The sequence below is a fragment of the Lutra lutra genome, chromosome 2 (genome assembly GCF_902655055.1).
Source record: "Lutra lutra chromosome 2, mLutLut1.2, whole genome shotgun sequence".
In the NCBI taxonomy this organism is placed as follows: domain Eukaryota; kingdom Metazoa; phylum Chordata; class Mammalia; order Carnivora; family Mustelidae; genus Lutra; species Lutra lutra.
The window spans coordinates 162,063,622-162,077,707 of NC_062279.1; positions in this window are offsets into that span (position 1 = coordinate 162,063,622).

Consider the following 14,086-nt stretch of genomic DNA (forward strand, 5'->3'; position numbering starts at 1 on the left):
AATTTGGAAAGAACCCAAATACATGGAGACTAAACAGCATCCTTCTAAAGAATGAATGGGTCAATCAGGAAATTAAAGAAGAATTGAAAAAATTTATGGAAACAAATGATAATGAAAACACAACGGTTCAAAATCTGTGGGACACAACAAAGGCAGTCCTGAGAGGAAAATATATAGCGGTACAAGCCTTTCTCAAGAAACAAGAAAGGTCTCAGGTACACAACCTAACCCTACACCTAAAGGAGCTGGAGAAAGAACAAGAAAGAAACCCTAAACCCAGCAGGAGAAGAGAAATCATAAAGATCAGAGCAGAAATCAATGAAATAGAAACCAAAAAAACAATAGAACAAATCAACGAAACTAGGAGCTGGTTCTTTGAAAGAATTAATAAGATTAATAAACCCCTGGCCAGACTTATCAAAAAGAAAAGAGAAAGGGCCCAAATAAATAAAATCATGAATGAAAGAGGAGAGATCACAACGAACACCAAAGAAATACAGACAATTATAAGAACATACTATGAGCAACTCTACGCCAACAAATTTGACAATCTGGAAGAAATGGATGCATTCCTAGAGACATATAAACTACCACAACTGAGCCAGGAAGAAATGGAAAGCCTGAACAGACCCATAACCAGTAAGGAGATTGAAACAGTCATCAAAAATCTCCAAACAAACAAAAGCCCAGGGCCAGATGGCTTCCCAGGGGAATTCTACCAAACATTTAAATTCCTATTCTCCTGAAACTGTTCCAAAAAATAGAAATAGAAGGAAAACTTCCAAACTCATTTTATGAGGCCAGCATCACCTTGATCCCAAAACCAGACAAAGATCCCATCAAAAAAGAGAACTACAGACCAATATCCTTGATGAACACAGATGCAAAAATTCTCGCCAAAATACTAGCCAATAGGATTCAACAGTACATTAAAAGGATTATTCACCACGACCAAGTGGGATTTATTCCAGGGCTGCAAGGTTGGTTCAACATCCGCAAATCAATCAATGTGATACAACACATTAATAAAAGAAAGAACAAGAATCATATGATACTCTCCATAGATGCTGAAAAAGCATTTGACAAAGTACAGCATCCCTTCCTGATCAAAACTCTTCAAAGTGTAGGGATAGAGGGCACATACCTCAATATTATCAAAGCCATCTATGAAAAACCCACCGCAAATATCATTCTCAATGGAGAAAAACTGAAAGCTTTTCCGCTAAGGTCAGGAACACGGCAGGGATGTCCATTATCACCACTGCTATTCAACATAGTACTAGAAGTCCTAGCCTCAGCAATCAGACAACAAAAGGAAATTAAAGGCATCCAAATCAGCAAAGAAGAAGTCAAACTATCACTCTTCGCAGATGATATGATACTATATGTGGAAAACCCAAAAGACTCCACTCCAAAACTGCTAGAACTTGTACAGGAATTCAGTAAAGTGTCAGGATATAAAATCAATGCACAGAAATCAGTTGCATTTCTCTACACCAACAACAAGACAGAAGAAAGAGAAATTAAGGAGTCCATCCCATTTACAATTGCACCCAAAACTATAAGATACCTAGGAATAAACCTAACCAAAGAGACTAAGAATCTATACACAGAAAACTATAAAGTACTCATGAAAGAAATTGAGGAAGACACAAAGAAATGGAAAAATGTTCCATGCTCCTGGATTGGAAGAATAAATATTGTGAAAATGTCTATGCTACCTAAAGCAATCTATACATTTAATGCAATTCCTATCAAAGTGCCATCCATTTTTTTTTTTTCAAAGAAATGGAACAAATAATCCTAAAATTCATATGGAACCAGAAAAGACCTCGAATAGCCAAAGGAATATTGAAAAAGAAAGCCAAAGTTGGTGGCATCACAATTCCGGACTTCAAGCTCTATTACAAAGCTGTCATCATCAAGACAGCATGGTAGTGGCACAAAAACAGACACATAGATCAATGGAACAGAATAGAGAGCCCAGAAATAGACCCTCAACTCTATGGTCAACTCATCTTCGACAAAGCAGGAAAGAATGTCCAATGGAAAAAAGACAGCCTCTTCAATAAATGGTGTTGGGAAAATTGGACAGCCACATGCAGAAAAATGAAATTGGATCATTTCCTTACACCACACACGAAAATAGACTCAAAATGGATGAAGGATCTCAATGTGAGAAAGGAATCCATCAAAATCCTTGAGGAGAACACAGGCAGCAACCTCTTCGACGTCAGCCGCAGCAACATCTTCCTAGGAACATCACCAAAGGCAAGGGAAGCAAGGGCAAAAATGAACTATTGGGATTTTATCAAGATCAAAAGCTTTTGCACAGCAAAGGAAACAGTGAACAAAACCAAAAGACAACTGACAGAATGGGAGAAGATATTTGTAAATGACATATCAGATAAAGTGCTAGTGTCCAAAATCTATAAAGAACTTAGCAAACTCAACACCCAAAGAACAAAGAATCCAATCAAGAAATGGGCAGAGGACATGAACAGACATTTCTGCAAAGAAGACATCCAGATGGCCAACAGACACATGAAAAAGTGCTCCATATCACTCGGCATTAGGGAAATACAAATCAAAACCACCATGAGATATCACCTCACACCAGTCAGAGTGGCTAAAATTAACAAGTCAGGAAATGACAGATGCTGGTGAGGATGCGGAGAAAGGGGAACCCTCCTACACTGTTGGTGGGAATGCAAGCTGGTGCAACCACTCTGGAAAACAGCATGGAGGTTCCTCAAAATGTTGAAAATAGAACTACCCTATGACCCAGCAATTGCACTGCTGGGTATTTACCCTAAAGATACAAACGTAGTGATCCGAAGGGGCACGTGCACCCGAATGTTTATAGCAGCAATGTCTACAATAGCCAAACTATGGAAAGAACCTAGATGTCCATCAACAGACGAATGGATAAAGAAGATGTGGTATATATACACAATGGAATACTCTGCAGCCATCAAAAGAAATGAAATCTTGCCATTTGCGACGATGTGGATGGAACTAGAGGGTATCATGCTTAGCGAAATAAGTCAATCGGAGAAAGACAACTATCATATGATCTCCCTGATATGAGGGAGAGGAGATGCAACATGGGGGGTTAAGGGGGTAGGAGAAGAATAAATGTAACAAGATGGGATTGGGAGGGAGACAAACCATAAGTGACTCTTAATCTCACAAAACAAACTGAGGGTTGATGGGGGGAGGGGGGTTGGGAGGGGGGGGTGGGGTTATGGATATTGGGGAGGGTATGTGCTATGGTGAGTGCTGTGAAGTGTGTAAACCTGGCGATTCACAGACCTGTACCCCTGGGGATAAAAATATATGTTTATAAAAAATAAAATTAAAAAAAAAAAAGCTGAAAAGCAAATACCTATAAAGAAGTAGTGTCCCCTTTCTAAAATGGGAGACCTGAGGCTTTGGGAGATTAAGTAACATGTCTGGGGTCTCACAGATGGTTGGGGGCAGAAGTGGAAGACACAGCAATTCCAACCCTGGAGCCAGGGTTAAACACTGGAACACTGACGGTTCCCCCCTGTCCAGGGTTCACTTTCTTCTGTTAGCAGTGCCGTGACCTTTTTAGGGAGACCCCTCTCCCCAATTCTTAGTCCATGTAAAAGAGTAGCTGACCCCAAGTCTGGCTGGAGCTCCAGATGAATCAAATTATTACCTCGTTTGCTCATGGTGGTTGGCTCAAAGAAGGGCAGGAGAGCTGAGTTGATCCAATAAGACTCATCCTTGAGGTTTTCCAGAAGTAGACAGAGAAGCTCTTTTTCCTCTGGAATTGCTAAAGAATAACAGCAACAGTAAGAATAACAGATACCAAAGCTTACTGGGTGCTACGCAGTGTTGTACACACCTTATGCATAATAACCAATTTATTATTTAATAATCTATTATCAATTATCCCCCTTTTTATAGATAAGAACCCTGAGGTGCAGGGGTGCCTGGGTGGCTCAGTTGTTAAGCCTCTGCCTTTGGCTCAGGTCGTGATCCCAGGGTGCTGGGATCAAGCCCCGCTTCGGGCTCCCTGTTCAGCAGGAAGCCTGCTTCTCCCTCTCCCACTCTCCCTGCTGTGTTCCCTCTCTTGCTGTGTCTCCTTCTGTTAAACAAATTAACAAAATCTTAAAACAAAACAAAACAAAACAAAAAAAACAACACTGAGGTGCAAAGAGGTGAAGATCTGGAGCATCTGGAGGCCACTAGAGAGAGAAATTCTGAGGTGAAGTCAACATTAAAGGAAAAAATAGTTGCAAGGAGACCAATTCCTGATGATGTCATTCCAGTTTCTGGATCTGAGTCCCTGGATCCAGCTCTATCTTAGGCTTTTTTCTTTCTTGAGCCAATATCTTTCCTTTATTAGTACAAGCCAATTTAAATTGGATCTCAGCACTTTGCAACTCAAAGAGACTTGACCCATACAATTATGGCAGACCTTGAGTCCCAGAGGTACTAGAAGAGAGAGCATGAAAAGGAACCAACATAAACTGCCTGTTGTAAGGCAGGCTTTGTGCCAGAGGCTCTACATACATCGTCTCATTTAATCATTTTAATAGGTGAATACTATTCACATGTTATACATAAGGAAAATGAGGTTGTGCACAGCGGAAGCACACTGGTTGATTCAACAAACGTTTCATTCTGGGCTGGGTACTCTGATAGGTCATGAGAATTCAAAGATAAGAGCAATAATAATATTATATTATATTATATATTTTTATTATATATAATATATATTCAAATATATAATATATTCAATATTATATATATTCAAATGTATAATATATTTGAATTATGTATTATTATTATTAATAAGTAACATTTATTGAGTGCTTATGGTGTGCCAGACACTGTTCTAAGCATGCCTGTGAAGTAACTCTTATCATCATACCCATTCTATGGGTGAGGAAATTGAGGTACAGAGAAGTTAAATAATGTGCTCAAGAGCATGTGGCCAGGAAGTGGGGAGATAGGGTGACTTCAGAAACAAGGACCCTAATCTAATACCACATTGCCAGCTTTCCCTTCAGAAGGTTTAAGGTCCCTTGCTTTCAGGTCCTATAAGACAATCCGAACTGGTGTGCCTGACCCCAGAGCTCAAGCTCTTCCCTTGGCATCATAATGCAATTGCACGTTATAGTAGAGTTAGATTTGGATTTTGCAGGAAATCAGAAGCCATGAATGGCTTTGGGTGGGAGGGGAATAACATTCTCATCAAAATCATATCATGTTTCAAGTAAGGGATGGGTCCCTCACTGTATTTACACTGACCAGAGGGCAAGAACATATCCCTATATCCACCCACCAGAGGCCACACCTTAGTGTGGTTTACATTGTGTGCCATGATGCCCAGAAGTAGGTTTCATTTCTGTTTTTAGGGAGAGAACTTCCTGTTTGTCCCCACCCTGGGTCCCTTACAGCAGGACACACTGGTGGCCAGCCTACAGAATTCAATTTTTGCATATCTTTTCTTTTGAATTGCCAACAACCCTTACTTTTAAAAAAAAAAGATATTTATTTATTTATGTATTTATTTGACAGAGAGATAGAGAGAGAGCAAAGTAGGCAGAGCGGCAGGCAGAGGGAGAGGGAGAAGCAGGCTCTCCACTGATCAGGGAGTCCGATGCGGGGCTCGATCCCAGGACCCTGGGATCATGACCTGAGCCAAAGGCAAATGCTTAACGACTGAGTCACCCAGGCACCCCCAATCCTTACCTATTTATTCGGGTCATAGTCCTCCTCACTTTGGCCACTGACACTCCTGCATTCCTCATGGGTCTGTATGAGGCTACTGATCTCAAGGCCCACTTCCTCTGGCCAGGAATCTAGTGATGGGTTCATGGGTGGGAATGTCACCCTAGTAAGGTTAATCAAACTCTTCTGGAATTTCATGTCTGGCATTAGGAGAGAGGAGCTTACCTGTTACTGAGATTGGATGATGTGAAGCTGAACCTATCTGTGATTATATGCACCCCTCCCCCGTCAAAGCCACAGGGAGGAAGTTTATCTTCTGCAATAGGAATGAGCCCAATATCCCAAGAAAGTCATGATGAGAAATGGACACAGAAAGATACACACAGATAGAATAATATTGAGTCTCAGCATCCAGTCGTGCCTGAAATCAATTCCATTTCAAGATCTCCCAGTTTCTAGAGTCAATAAATATTCTTTTTGCTGAAACTGGCTTGTCTTGAGTTTCTGTTGCTTGCAACCCAATGAGTTCTGGCTAAGACTTGCTCCCACTTCCAAAGACGTTATTATCCGCTTGTTGTTCTGCCTTTTCTCATTTGAGACTTTCACAAATAATAGTAATAAATCAAGAATACACGTGACGATCTAACTACAAGGAAACTGACTGCAGAGCTATTTACTATGGAAAAAACTTCAGAAGAAACTTGGATGTTCTTTTACAAATGGACTGTTCATCTGTACGCTACCCTAGTGTTCCCAGGTCTGATGAGTTTGTGCCCTAATAATATTAATGCCATGACTATGATCCTCGGTCAGGAGTTCATCTCCATCCAGAGTTCCTCATGGTTATGTCTGGGGGTCCCCACGGTGGTTCCCATGTAAGTTCAAGCACAGGCCCACTTATATTTTTCAGCTCTGGCTTCCTTCTGGAGACTTCACAACTGCCCTGGATTCTGTGGGGAAATACTGGTCCTCGGCTTGAAACTGTCCTTTGCAGTAGCTGCCCTGACCTTGGACATCAGAGCTGGGCTAGGCCTGTGGGGGTGGGAGAAGCAGGGAAGGGAGTCACCCTACAGAGGGTGTAGTGTTTGTGTTTCCTTCTCTTTTCAACAAGTTTCCCCATTTCCTTTCTTCTGCTAATAGATTCCATGACTCAGGCCATAGGAGGAGATCCAGAACTCAGGACTGGTCAGTCAGAGCTCCCTCTCCCCTGACAGCAGTGGGTGGTAGTGACATGGGACTGAAGCAGGACACACCAGGCCCCTTCCCTGGGATTGAACCCTGAGACCTGGGGAGAAAGATACTCTTTCTCTTGCTTTTTTTTTTTTTTAAACTTTAGATTACTGGTTTATTATAAAAAGATATAACTCAGGAAGAGTCAGATGGGAGAGATGCATTAGGCAAAAGGTAGGCAGAAATGATGCACAGCTCTCATGCCCTCCCTAACTGCACCACTCCCCCCAAACCTCCATATGTTCATCAACTCAGAAGCTCCATACTCTTTATTCATTATGGTTTTTAAACTGGCACTTGTGGGGCTCTGTCTCTAATAAGAAAATCCAGGAGCTGTGAATCACCTGTGTTTTATCAAGTGGATGGAGGCACCAAGAAAGCTGGTTTACAGAGGATCAGGTTGGAAAAGATGCACAGAGAGGACCAGAGAGAAGAGACAGAATCTTAGCAACAGCCCATGTAGTTCCTGGGTCTAGATCTTTCCTGAAGTTCTGCTGCAACCCTGACCTGACCTTGGACTTCAGTGGACACGTTGGAATCCATGCAATCAACCCCCAATAGTTGGCGAAGCTCACTTTACTTAGTCTTTGATTTTTGGCAACACAAAGTGTCCTAGCACCTGCACTGTTCTTTCTTCTTCAGATATTGTGCACAAAACTTCTTTCTCCCATAGTCACATTAAAATAGCTACCCCTAAGCAAACCAACATATGCAAACCAATCCCTAGGCCACCAGGTCCAAGTCTGGCATCATAGCTTTGCCAAATGATGAAATCCCTTTAAACACAATCTAGAACTCACAATTCCTCCTACATTAAGCCTAAATATAATAAGTAATGGTCACTCATGCTAACTTGCTCAGGGTTGTCACACATGGAAGAAATAGAAGAGCCAGTATGCAAACCTATCTCCATCCACATAGATTAAACACTCCTATATTTAAAAATTCCTATATTTCTATATTTGCGTATCAACTAATATTTCAGAGCTCTATCTCCAAGAAGTAATCTGTGAAATGTTTATAGTCCTGGAAGTAGGGGCTGAGCAGGACCCCTGCCTCAATTCCACACAGCCAGTATCTTTGCTTTGACTGGCCCTCACTGCCATCTGCTGGGCCAGAGAGATAGGATGAGGGGACCCTGCATCTGCCCCCTTCAGAGGGGCAGAGGACACAGGCTCATAAGTACCAGCTGAGCTCCAAGGCCTCCCCAGGCACAAGGATAAATGAAGACATCCCTGAAGTGAGGGGACATACGCTTGGTAGGAGGCCCAGGAGAAAAGCCTGCCCAGAGTGTGGAAGGTGAAGGGAGATGGCCATAACTAGAGGAGACAGACTCTCTCAGGCAGCTGCTCCTTAGCTGAGGGCTGCCTCAGTGGTCAAAGAGCCAAGAATAGGGAGGCAAATGTCCTCAAGCTGCTCACAGAGGCTGGAATACTGCACCATCCCATCAAACCCCTCCCAGGGGAATTTTCTGGGTCACTCATGACCCTCCAGATTCAAACCCAAGGACTGGAACTCTGATTCCTGATTATAGAGGCCTGGGACTCGCTAGATCTGGGACTTGCCTGTGAGACCTCTCTGGCTTTTGCCAGACTCTTCCAGCCCAAGCACTCTGAGCGGATATGATTCCTTGGATTTGTAACCATGGAGGCAGTCACCTGGCTCCCCACTCCTCAGTTAGTGTTTGACAACCTTCCCAGGTTGCATGTGAGGGAAACAGCTGACGAACACCTTGTCTATGCCAAGGATGACCAGTCATCAACCCTCCATGGCAGTCCTCTTTCTGGCTCTCCTTCTGTCCCAAAGAGCAAGCAAGCCTTCAGGACAGTACTGACAAGGAGGGCCATGCTCCAGCCTCCACCCTCCTGCCAACCCTCCTTCCTCACCTGCTAACAGACTTGCAGCTCCCTCTGCTGTAGAAACCAGCCCTCAATTTAGGCTGTCCTGTCCTCACACCCAGGTCCCAAGTTCCCTCGATGGGTACATCACAGATCATGGTTCATGACCTCGGTATGGTCTCAGTGCTTCCAGGGAATCTTCTGAGCACCAGCACCTCCTGGTTTCCCACAAGCCTCTACAAGCTGCTTACCCACCCCTCCTGGCTTCCCTTCCATCCCAGAGCTCCATCTAGGGAGCTCCTCTTCTTGTCTAAGATGCCAGTGCTCTGACTTCTCAGGAAAGCCAGCTGTTATTTATGATTTCCCCTCTTCTTACACCATTTGTATTATCTCCCTCTTACACCATTTGTATTATCAGAGTTTTCCAGAGAAACAGAGCCACCAGTAGCCTGTGTGTGTGTGTGTGTGTGTGTGTGTGTGTGTGTACATATATCTATATCTATATCTGATTGGTATCTATTCCCATCTATCTGTGTCTACAGAGAAGTTTATGTGAAGGAACCAGCTCATGTCATTGTGGGAGATGGCATGTGTGACATTTATAAGGCAGGCATCAGGCTGGAAACCCAGGAAAGACCTGATGTCACTGAAGGTAGTCTGGAAGCAGAATTCCTTCTTCCTTAAGGGACTTCACTCTCTTCCTCTTAAGGCCTTCAACTGAGTGGATGAGACCCACCCATATTATGGAGAGTAACCTCTATGCAAAGTCCACTGTTTCAAATATTTATTAATTTATTAATTTTATATAAAAAATATCTTCACGGTGCCATCTAGACTGGTGTTTGACCAAGTATCTGGGTACCATGGCCTAGCCAGGTTTACACATAAAATATGAATCATCACACCACCAGTCATAACCATTGTCAACATTCACTGTGTGTTTACTAAGTGCCAGTCATCATTCTAGGTTCAGTATTTATATAACTTATACACCACTTCATACAATATCTTATTTAATCCTCCCAGTAACCCCATGAGGCAGACCCTATTGTTATTCCCATTTTACAGAATGACATTAAGTGACACCATTAGTGGCAGAGCTCTTATGCAAAGCTAGGTTTGACTAATTTAGAAGATTATGCTCTTAATCTGTAATCTACATCACCTCCCCACTGTTCTCCATATTCCCTATTTTTGCTCTGTGGTTGTACACATTAAAATCTCTCTAATTAAACAAAACAAAGACTTCTCATTATCTCTTTCCTCTGCTTCCTAAGGAAATGTCTTCAAAAGAGTTGCCTGTTCTTAGTGTTTCCAGTTCGTATCCTTCCTCAACCCACAGCATCTTGGTGTCAACCTCTAGCGTAACGAGGAATCCATGTTGACTAAGGTCACAGATGATGTCGCTATTATGAAAGCCAGTGGATGTGGCCCTTACATCTGTGTATTTGTTGTAACACAGTAGTAATTGTTCATTGTTTTAAAAAAAAGATTAGGAAAGCACTTCTGGTCAAGATGGTGTTAGTATAAACAACCATTTGGGGCATGCATTCTGCTGTCAACATGTAGCAGCTACAGGTAAAGGTTTTACAAACTGAAGATCTCAAAAGGTGTAACTGAACTCACAAATAAGAGATCATTTCTGTAGACCAGAAACAGAAGAGAAACGTACAGCAGGGAACAAGGCTGAGCCCTGGTCCCGGTGGCTCCTGGACAGAAGCACGCAGAGGTGGACAAGCTCTGGCTCCTGTGTGTAACTGAGCTAGTCTGGCTCTCAGAAAACAGCAAACATCATTCAGGTGAGGCATGGGCCAGGACAAAACTTAAGGTTGAAGGTAGAACTTGAGTTTTATTCACTTAGGACAAGAGACTGATAAATGCTCCTCCTAACCACTGCTCAGGTCTATCTATTCTCTGAATGCCTTGGTGGACAGTGATCAGCACAACACAGGAACCAGGACCTGAAGTGAGCCTCATACTGGCTTAGTGAGCCACCCTCACTCATCAATATAAGGTTCAAATGGAGATAGTGGTGATGGAAGAAATTATAAAACTTAGGGAAAGAAAAAGAGTGGAGAGAAAAAAAGAAGAAAAGGGAGAAGAGAGAAAAGTATCAAGCTTAAATGACTCTCTCAACCACAAGGCTGAAAGACACAAAGAAATCTATCTTTAATTGATAATAACCAATAAATCGACTACTGATAAATTGTTCACCTCAGGTGAAACTAAAATAATAAAGCAGTCTGAAAAATAAGTTAACTATTTTAAGGCATTTATTTAAGAAAGTGAAGGAATAATAAGAAATAAATAAGAATTAAAAATTGTGAAACAAAACTAGGCAGGAATGAATTAAATTATTTTTTAAATTAAATTTTAAAAGATAGATTTTTTAATTAAAGAGATGATACAAATTAAATACAAATTAAATGAATTAAAAAGATGGATTTGAATTAAATATAAATTTAAAAGATGGCTATGAAAAATAATTTTAATTATTAAAATTAATAATCTATATTCTCTAGTATAAATATAGTATAAATATATTTATATATATTTTATAAATTATAAGAATTAGTTAGGCATCTTAAAAATATAAATTGTAATCCCTGCAAAAAAATCTAATGAATTGGGACAGAATCTAAACTTGATGCAGTCTCGAAAAGAATTGAAAGTGTTCACCCAAAACATGGCACAGAGGGACAAAAGTTTAAAAGTATGTAAAAACAATTAAAACATATGGAGGGTAGTTTGAGAGATGACAACATACAGCATAAAGAAGTTTCAGAGAGAAAGATAGTAGAGAAAATAAAGGAATGATGGTACAGAATTTTCTAGAACAGTAGAAAGACTTTGCCTAATCCCGGACTGAAAAGTGCATTCTGAGTAAAGTTGCAGAGCATCCAAGATAGAAAGAAAATCTTAGAGGCAATCAGGACGAAGAGCGATATTACTTTAAGAAGAGCCACAATTAGCCCAACGATAGTTTTCTCATTAGCAACAGAGGAAGTCAGGGGTGGAAATTGTAAGAGCTATCACTTGAATGGCATGATGTGCCAGGCACTGCACCAGGTGTACCCACTAATTTAATCCTCACAAGAATTCTACGAGACAGGAATCTTACTGTACCCATCTTATGGGAGGAAACTGAGCAGAAGAGAAGCGCGGCACTTCCTCTCCAAGGTCTCACATGTAGTAAGACCAGGAGTTGGAAGCCAAGCATAGTTATCTGGCTCCAAATGCTCACAACCACTACTCTATATTGCTTCTCACTGAAAAGAGGTAATACCGTGCAAGGTATTGAGGGAAAATAACTAACAACCTCAATTTTATCCCCAGCTAAATTAAGAAATGTTTTGGCATATAAAGATGAAAAATTTAGTGTTACTCATAGACCTTTGCTAAAATAAATATTAATGTATGCTTCAACAAGAAGAAAAATTAACTTGAAAAGAAAGCATAGAATCAAGAAACAATGATGAATTGACAAACCTTGTGATGAAATGTAAAAAAGTTGAATTTTTAAAGAAGAGATGAAACAGGAACTTAGTCAACAATAACAAGATCAGTAGCAAAGGAGAGTTAAAGCAGTTTGTTTCTTTTCCCATTTTATAGGAGAGAGGAATATCAAATGAGTTCAGTGTTGTTTTTTTAATTATAGCTATAGATAAACATGATTCTGACTTGTAAGTGCCCCTCAATCCTGCTCTGTTCAGCATCTGTCCTACCAATAGTTTGGACAGAAAAGGGACAAGGAGGGGAAATTAACATATAAATATAGTCAGATTGGTGGAAATCTTTATCCAAGTCATCTCATGACTCAACACACCATTGTCTTTCCCAGTGCCTCGGCTCCCTGGGGAAGCTTTCCACGACCATCCTCTAGACTTGGAATTCCTGCAACACAGTCATAAATATCTGTTTCTTTTTTCCTGCCCCACATTTATTTTTTTTTTCTTTTGGAGAAATTCCTTATCTCCCAGCACTTTGGGATTCTGATGGGCTGTCAACCAAAAGCCAGCCTTGCCCCCCCACCACCTAAGGGACATGAAACTCGGGCGGCAAGCCAGTTTCCCACTCATGGAACACAGAGACTTTGGCTGGAGCCAATGGGCAACCCTTTTTCTATAGCACAGAAGAACAGTGCCAGAAAATGAGGCCACGCAGAGAGAAGCAGAGCTAAGAGATGACCAGAGAGAGTTTTGATTATATCACAAGGGTGCCCTGGATTTAGCTGTGCCTAAAGTTAAATGACTACCCCACTTGAGCCAGTACATTTCCCTCTTGCTTGAACTACTTTAAATTTGGGTTTCTGTCACTTAAGCCAAGAGTCTCTATCAACTCAGCTTCTCATTTTTAGGACAACTCATTTGACACATAATGGTGTTGCAACTCAGCAGAGCATTCCTCAGAACGTCCCCCTTTTTCCAAAGAAAGCTTTGACTCATCTCTGCTATATGTCAGGGCAATCAGGCCAGGCTTCTGGTTTCTTTCAAGTAGAAGCCTCTCTCTTTTGGCACTTTTTTCTTTCCATATGGTCGATCAAGCTTTGATGCCAAAATAATTTAGAGGCACATCAAATTGCTTAAGGTTGCTTATGAGGAATTTCCACTGCTTGCTGACATTGTCTGAGGCCTTTCCCTCGGGAAGATGTATGAATATATATGACATGTATATATCAAGACTGTCTCCTTTCCCCCCCTCACCTCTCCATCTAGAGAATAGGTGTGCACAACCTCACTACCCCACTCCCTACATGCCCCCTTCTCAGACTGACACCTCATTTGTAGACAGATCTTGAAGTTTCAGGAGCCCTACACAGAGAGCTCTGCTTAAGCCCTCAGGGGGCCCCGGGATTTAAGGCACCCTGGGTGTTTTCTGGGGTAGCCTCCCATCTGGAGCAGGTGGTATTACTTCTCATCTGCAGTCATAATTCAAGGAGCTAGGGAGCAGAGGTCACCACCTTATTTGATCACATCTTTTATCATGTGAACCCTCACTCCATAGCACACATTGGCTCCCTAGTGTTACCCATGTCCAAACCAAACTTTTGCTGGAAACTGTCCTAAGCTAATTTTCTTCCTGCGCATTCTTTCTCCACACCCCCAGACTGGCTGGCTGACCCACTCCCTGCCTCATAGAAATACCAAGCTCATTCTCCTCTCACGGGTTTTGTTCTTGATGTTCTTTCTGTCCAGAAAGCCCTGCTTTCTTCTTCCTCCCACCTCCAATCCTATGAAGTCCACCTTAAGTTCCACCTCTTCCATACAGCCCTCCCTGATTCTTCCCTCAGTCCTTTCATCTAGGATTTG